A 7,746-nucleotide genomic window follows, 5' to 3' on the forward strand; every position below is an offset into this window, starting at 1 on the left:
ATACCATAATGGCAACTACGATCGCCTATGCCTCCTCAGTAGGTGGTCATGTGACTCGTCCTGCCGAACATGGCTACCTGCATGCATGGCATGATCATAACCCACGACTGGCATGCTAATGACGACAGCCGGCCTCCTATCCCGACTCCCATCTTCCGCAGCGTACCTCTCACTATTTATTTTCCACGGTCGCCGGTGCGTTAACACTCAGAGAGGGACGACACGCCCGGGTTGCCTTACATCCTACATGCGCACTAGCGGCGGACCCTGCCACCCACGGTATTGCCCGTGAGCTATGGGCTGCCTGCATAGTCCGTCTGTGTGGGACGGAAATGAACCGGCGCCAGGCGCCGCAGCCTCAGTCCAGGTGGTTCAAGTCAGCGCCATCGAGTGAGTAAGCTGGTGCGGTGCGGGGCGGGGCCGCGCACATGCTGCAGGCGCCTTTGCTTGGCTTGGGTTGGGTTGTTGCACTTCAGTAGCTGGTACGGAACGACATTACCGTAACTCTCTGCTCTGCCAGCAACTTTTTTTTGCGCACCTTGCTGGAAAACAGCAAATGTAATGCGCTATTATTCATAAACTCATTTAATTAGGCTGTTATTTTAATAATTTGCGAAACATTAAGAGAGAGACGCGCAAACAATTTTGATAATTTGATTGTGAATAAGCAGTTGTAGGAAATGCATAGATGGAAGGTAATCAAATAAAAAATATTCTTAGAAAATGTTTGGGAAGTCCAATGAATTAGACTAGTTAAAAACAGGAATAAAATACGCGATAAAAAATATTGAGTCTTCCTTATGGGTGGCACGATTTAATATAAATCCATGCAGCTTTGTAGCTGTTACTTCATCAGTACACAGCAGACTAAACTATAATTTCGGTGTTATATCGTGCTTGTGCAATCATCAACATGTTGACAGGATCTGGAAAATAGCTAATATGGGTTAATTAATTATTTGCACTATTGTGTCAGTTACTACAAACCATGTCAGCCTATTATATACATAGAGGTATGCTTCAGAATTTCGCAAACCAAGCATGTAAAATGATCTCTTGTATTAATACCCCCCCTCGTCCCCCCAGAAGAAGTAGAAGTAGTGCTGATCAATGCAGAATAATGATTCAGTTGACTATTTAAGGCATTATCGTATATGTCTGCCATGAATGCAAAACTATTTTTGTTAGCTGTCAAACAAAATTATTTACACGTACGGGTACATTGGAATTCTTAAGTTACGATATAATCTGCCTGACTCTAATATGAAACACACATATTGAGATCATGGATAATCTCCCAGTCATCTATTAGACACTCCTGGAGTTTTTAGGGATAAAAGGCCTTGTTCACGTTGTCAGCCATTGGATTTGAACTGGCAGCCTTCTTATGACATGGAGTCCTAACCCGCATTGTTTAAATCAATGTGTCTTATGAAGTCATTTTATTAAACGTCCACTAGATGGCAGTGTTTAAAGTAGTCTTCCTAATTTCTGCCACGTTATTTATAGTCTAATAAGCAGTCTTCATACTAAAATTAATGAACTTAAAATTAGTGGAAATGTCTTTTAATATAGTTTAGTGATGACCTATCTGTTGAGATTCTGTGATTTGTTGTTATTTCGTATGTTTTACTATATGGCATGGTCCCATTCATAAAAATGTGTATTTGGATACTGTGTGTTCAGACATGAGGAGAAGCTGCTCTTGTGCAGTTTCAGAGAGCTGTGTTGTGCTAAGTGACAGCAGCTTAGGGACAGTGGAGAGGGACGGGCGACGCAGTGGGACCAGGCGTCCTCCCAAGTCACCGCGGCCCCCAGCTCAGGTTTCAGCCCGAGGCGGCAGCCTTAGTGTGCCTGATTTATGGTAATGAGCCAGGCACATGGCGAAGGGGGTCCTTGGGAGAGGAAATGGCCCTCAACCAGCACTCCCGGCACACGCCTGCGGGCAATTATGTGGGTCTGCCTGCATCACTTCCTGTCCAGCTGCAACCAATAGCTGAAGGTTTCTCTGATGTGAAAGCGTCACAGTAATTGTCCCCTGTCTTAAACTTTAGTTACTTAAATTAGCTGAGTAAATTTTACTAGTTATTCAGCTAAATATTTTCATAAATGTGACCCGTCGCCACGAAATGAGACTTAAGTCGCACTGGTAGAATTTCACCCATAAGACATTTCGTGGTGATGGGTCACAAATATGCTTACATTTTAATAATCTTAATCAGTCGTATCTGTATTCTTTCCTTTGCGAGTCTCTGTTGGCTACCGTACTGATCGATGGCCCCTTAGAAACTGTGCAAAGAGGATTCGATAAAATAATACAATTCTGTTTGTAATATGACGACATATGACACTGCGATATAACGAACACTCAGACTAGCAGCACTGGTACCCAAGTTGGGTTCTTGACAGTTTATGGTTTATGATTAATTATCTACCTCATGGTACATCATTATGGATAAAAATGTCTCCTAATTTATTTATTACTATCTGCATGTGTTATCTATTTTGATGCAGAAGTTGTTTGAGGTACTGTGTATTGCCTATTTTTGTCATCTTGTGTGAGTTTTTGCTGTGCAGTGAGTTGTCACAAATAATTTCCTCAGGGATAAAAAAAAAACATTTACTGATTTTGATAGATTTTTAATACAAGCAGATTATGCACCAAGCCTGGACGGCAATTGCTTACAAGTTAAGGTGTTTCACGCTTTTAGCGAGCTGCTACCGATATGTGCGTACATAATAATACAGGAAGTTTAAATGAGGGCCATGATTAAAAAGGAACGTTACACATTTACAGGGAAAATTCCGGGGGAATTCGAACTTTCTTTAAAGGAAAAAAAACCTTATTATACAGCACGAACAGAAGCATGCAGCTTTACTCTGCAATAACAGTTGAGGCTGCAGATCGGGGAAAGAGAGAAATGGGCCTTTTTCACACAGCAGTAGACATAAGCATTTTCAAATGTAGCCGTGTGTCCTCTTCGCATCGCTGTTGTGCCGAGTGATCACTTATTGTGGACTGCATTTGAAAGGTCTTTTCCTTTATCTGAACGGCAATGAGAAACTCGGTCCTTAGGTTAACAGCTGTGTTTTTCGTTCCTAATTGCCTTTTTGTTAACGTCTGCGCAATTAATGACGAGTTGACTAATTATGATGTGGCTGTGGACAGCTCAAGCCCTGAGGTCTTAGGTGGCTAATTGGCATTAATTGTCGGTAATTAGCCAGGTCTTTGAGTAAACCTTCTGCAGAAGGTTCTCTACGGGACTGGGGTGGTCTTCCATCCTGTAAATGATATTCGCGGTGGCAAAATCGAGGCGCACTCTTAATCCCGGCTGTTGCTGTCCACTGCCTCGGAGGTGCTACTCTATGGCTTGCAGTAGCCGAGCCATTAATCATGGGATCCGTTCGCTGCTGTCCAACCTGTGCAGCACACGTCTTTGTTTCACTGGGCGGGGGAGTGATTTATCATCAGTAGTGGACTAAGTAAGGATGCATCTGCGGGAAAGATAGATCTTGCGTTCAAGGTGGGTCACCTAAAGAAGACAGCCCAAAAGCGAGAAAGCTCTTTGCTTTGGGTAGGCTAATCACTATGGATAGGCTAATTGTTATGAGCAGGCTCTGTGTTCTTGGGAGTTTTACTGCTTTGACCTAAAGAGAGATTGTGTGCGATTATTGATTTAGAATATAGCCTTTTTCACGTAGCATAATAACCATATACGTATAATACTGAAGGATACGCTACAAAACTTTCCAGCAGGGGGCAGTGTGTGGCTCAGCGGGCTAAAGTCTCTGTACCTGTGATCAGAAGGTCTCAAATTCAAGCTCATCCTTAGCATATCTGCTACATGTTAACCCCCAGCTCCCGGGGTGGTGCTGTGGGTGGCTGCCCTTCACAGCCAACTTGCTGTCACCTACAGAGAATTTCCCTACTGGGATCAATATAGTCTCTATTATTATTAGCAGAACACCTACTATTAGTTATGTAAAATAAATGATTTCTGTTATCTTTTAGGCATGTAAAGCTACTTGTATCTTAACCCAAAATTTGATTAATCTGCCTTTGCATCATCAGAGCCAATGGTGCTGTTACGTTTGCCCACTGCTGGCCAGTTTCTGCAGGAAAATTCCCAGTTTGTTTTTCATTGACCTGGGAATGGATTGCAGCTGCTAAATCAGCCTTTTTAATTTAAATCAGTTCCTTGATTATCCTGGTGCAATTGAATGGTTACCAGGGCCAGAACAGATTGTAACTGTTAAGTGTTTATGTTTGTTTGTCTAGTATAACAGAGCCTTGATTTTCCTAATTGGTCACAATGGGTACTTGTGCCGCTGACACTGATGATAATTTGCCTAATTAACGACTGCAGGCTAAATGGTGTGCTGTGCCAAAAGGGATCCATCCGTTCGTCCTCCGGTAATTGGAGCTGACTCCCATTGCAAGGGGCAATTACTGTGTCTGTCCCTTTCCCCCTTGTTGTTGTTGTTTTGGTTTTAAACATTGCACATAAGTTTTAGTTTAGTATACTACATAAAAGGGTTTTTTTTTTATTCACAGCACAGTGTTCTGAAGTGTTCAACTCCAGGTTCATTCTCAAAAAATTTGCATTTAGGAGTTTTTTTTTTTTTTTTTTTTTAGAGTAGAACCGTCAAACGTCTGCCTGCTTTTTAAATTCTACGTCAGCAAAAGTAATAATTCCTAAGATGTCCTCTCGAGGAGGACTCTGAGATAGCGATATTGCTACTCTGAAGGAGCTGTATACACAAACTGGGGTGATTAGATTGGATCTGAATTTCTCATTTGCGTGCACCATGCCAAACTATGCGCGCGGCAAGAAGGCGATTGTGTGGAAGATCTGATGAACATTGTGAAAACTTGTTTTATCTGTGATGACTTGAAACCTCCAGACAAAAAGCAAAAAAAAACGGCAAGATGGTGTGATAAAGAGCACAGGTTTGGCATGAACAGAGGTTTCCTGGCAGCCGTCAAGGTCAAACCGAAAAACCTACCCAATGGGGGGGGGGCTCCCTTTCGGTGCTGTTCCATTCAAGCTCTCAAGGTTGCTAGTCAGTTGGAAGAGCCATGAGTCCTGGAGTCTTGAACACTGTTCTTCAGCATCAACACTAGTATTTATCCTTTATTCTGTGCATATCACTATGGCGGCGTCTCTGAGTGGTGTGATATGTGTGTGTGCAGACGTGTGTTTGTTTATTACCCTAATTTAATAAAGGGTACAGAGGATATGACATTGTACTTTATTACTTACTGGTGAATGATGTCACTGAACAGACCCCAAGCCCCATCTCTGCAAGTTTGACCTGAAGCATTTAGTCTGAATAAAGCTCCTGAACTGTTGCGCCATCTAGTGTCTACAAGGTGTCATTTGCGATGTGTCCACTTAAAAGCTGCCTCAGAGTGAAGCACATAGATCTCCTCTGAGAGGAGATTCACGCTAGGTGTACTAGATGGGATTTGCTGGTGTGAATTACTCCAGGTGTCTCCATAAAACATATTTTATTAGTTATAATGAGTGATTCGGGGGGACCGTCTTAGGAAGATTTCTGCATTGAAAAGAAAATTGGGCTGTTTTAATGATCTCAGTGATTTATTTTATTTATTTTTTTTTTGAATGAGTGGCCTTTGTTTGAATGACTGATATGACGCTTGGCAGCTGATAGCAGGGAGACCACTGGGCATGGCTTCGCTGATTTTGGTTGCCATGGAGTCTCTGCTGTAGGGGCCCTCTGCCCTGCTTTATCGAGTGATCTCGTCACAGACCCGTACTAGGCTACCAGAGGGAACGGCCTGCTGGAACAGATGAGGGCTGTGGGTGTGTCCAGCGCTGGTGCTAGAGGCATTGATGCTTATCGCTGTGCTGTCTGGAGCGAGATCTTCGATAGGACCCTGCAGCACCTGCCCTCAGAAATCCAAATAACACTTTGGGTGAGTGGGAAGCGGCCTTGGCGGGTTGGGTGGCACACAGGTCCAACAGAACCGCCATGGCAGTCTGAGTCGCGGATTGCAGTGTGCTGCATTACCACGTCAGTGTGCTGTTTGAAAAAAGCAGAATAGGTCCCAATAGTGTGTGAAGACTTAACACATCATACATTATATATCGTGACAGGTTGTCATGTACATTATATACTGTGACTGATTGTTATACATTATATAATTTGACAAGTTACATATATATATGTAACAGACCATCATGCATATTATGTATTATGACAGCCTGTCATTATACATCGCAACAGACTGTTATATATGTTAGCCAATGACAGACTGTCTTGTGCATTATATTTAGTGACGGGCTGCATTTTTACAGCCGTTGCTGTCAATCGAAACGTATCGTAATGAGTTCTGAATTGGGGTAAAATATAAACAGTAGGGTTTACGATCTCTTCTCTTTGCTGGCCCTTGGAGATGCGTTCGGAGCTGCCTGTGGTTTTCCGACGGTCTCTGAAGGTCTCCCAGATTCACGCCCGCCTGAGCACGCCATGGGAGAGCCCAGATGCCGGTGGACCGCAAGCGAGACGGAGACAAAGACCCCGGACTCGTGCTGTCTGGGGAAATGGGAAGCCCTTCAGCTGTGCAGAGCAACACTGACGCAAGTGTGGCAGCGCAGGCAGGCACTGTCTTTGGGATCAGAAACGGATTATTGAAGAGCAAGTTTCCTAAACTCACTTGGTCCATTTTTTTGTTGCCTTTGGGATGAATCGGTCAGTGACCTACAGCCAGGCTTCCTCATCATATGTTACAGTATCGGGAACCAAAACTATCTTGGTCCTCCTGCGTTCTAATAAAAAAAAAATTCTTGATTTTCCAAGGTCCATGGAAATTTTCTCATAAACACATTCTTTGTACTGAGTTTTCAAAGTTCACTCTTCAATTACATCATCATAAACCTCTGAACATTTCTGTCTGCCTGTCTGTATCTGTCTGTCTATCTTCATTCTGCTGTGATGATGAAGATGATCATTATTTGTTTTTACTATTCATACCATCCCTTTGTCTCTAAGATATGCATTGGAGGATGGATGGATGGATTGATGGATGGGTGGATGGATGATTCACATCTTCCGTGATAACACCAACATGAAAATCAATCGATCAATCAGAATAGACAAATTATTTAGAGAAATAGTTTATTTTTCCTGTCTGGAAGCATAGACCAGCATATACTGCTTGAAATTATCACCCTTTCCATCCATCCATCCATCCACCCACCCTATTGCCGCTTATCCAGAACAGATTCATGGGTGGGGGGCTTGATCCTGTGCTAAGGAGTAGAGGGCAATAGGTAGAATTTTATTTTTATTTCCACTCATGTATTGGAGATGTCAAGGCATGGCCAGAGAAGATATCTGTAATAGTGTGGGTATTATATGGTATGTGTGATGAAATGACCCCGTCCAGCTGAATGGCCCCTACACCCCCCGTCCCACCGGGCCCCGGAGCTTCCGCTGTGTCCTCATGTAATCTGGGGCCTTTATGGACCTCGACTCCCAGCATGAGATTATTGCAGCAAGGCGGGGCTAATCCAGGACGGGGGAAAACACTGAGGGATTACGACTGTGGTTTTCAGAGTCAATCGTGTAGAAAATGAATCATTGAGGGGGCCCACGACTGACACCGTTCGCTATGGTAACCTAGCCAATGTGCACACTGGAGTGGGGGGGGGGGCAGCAATGGAGGAGGGGAATGATGTTAACATCGGGCCTTTTATTTCTCACGTTTCCAGGTCGGCC

At 43.5% G+C, this 7,746-nt stretch overlaps 1 long non-coding RNA gene across 2 annotated transcripts; it reads left to right on the top strand.

The window, feature by feature from the left end:
- Nucleotides 1–202: 202 nt before the first annotated feature.
- Nucleotides 203–6,951, top strand: LOC125704745 (uncharacterized). 2 transcript variants are annotated; one of them, XR_007381227.1, is made up of 3 exons: nucleotides 203–390; nucleotides 5,775–5,941; nucleotides 6,422–6,951. It is a non-coding gene; the product is annotated as an uncharacterized LOC125704745 (long non-coding RNA). The 2 variants fall into 2 exon arrangements; XR_007381228.1 differs by lacking the exon at nucleotides 203–390 and adding an exon at nucleotides 3,046–3,524.
- The last annotated feature ends 795 nt before the right edge of the window (nucleotides 6,952–7,746 follow it).

The sequence above is a fragment of the Brienomyrus brachyistius genome, chromosome 12 (assembly GCF_023856365.1).
Source record: "Brienomyrus brachyistius isolate T26 chromosome 12, BBRACH_0.4, whole genome shotgun sequence".
NCBI classification, from domain to species: domain Eukaryota; kingdom Metazoa; phylum Chordata; class Actinopteri; order Osteoglossiformes; family Mormyridae; genus Brienomyrus; species Brienomyrus brachyistius.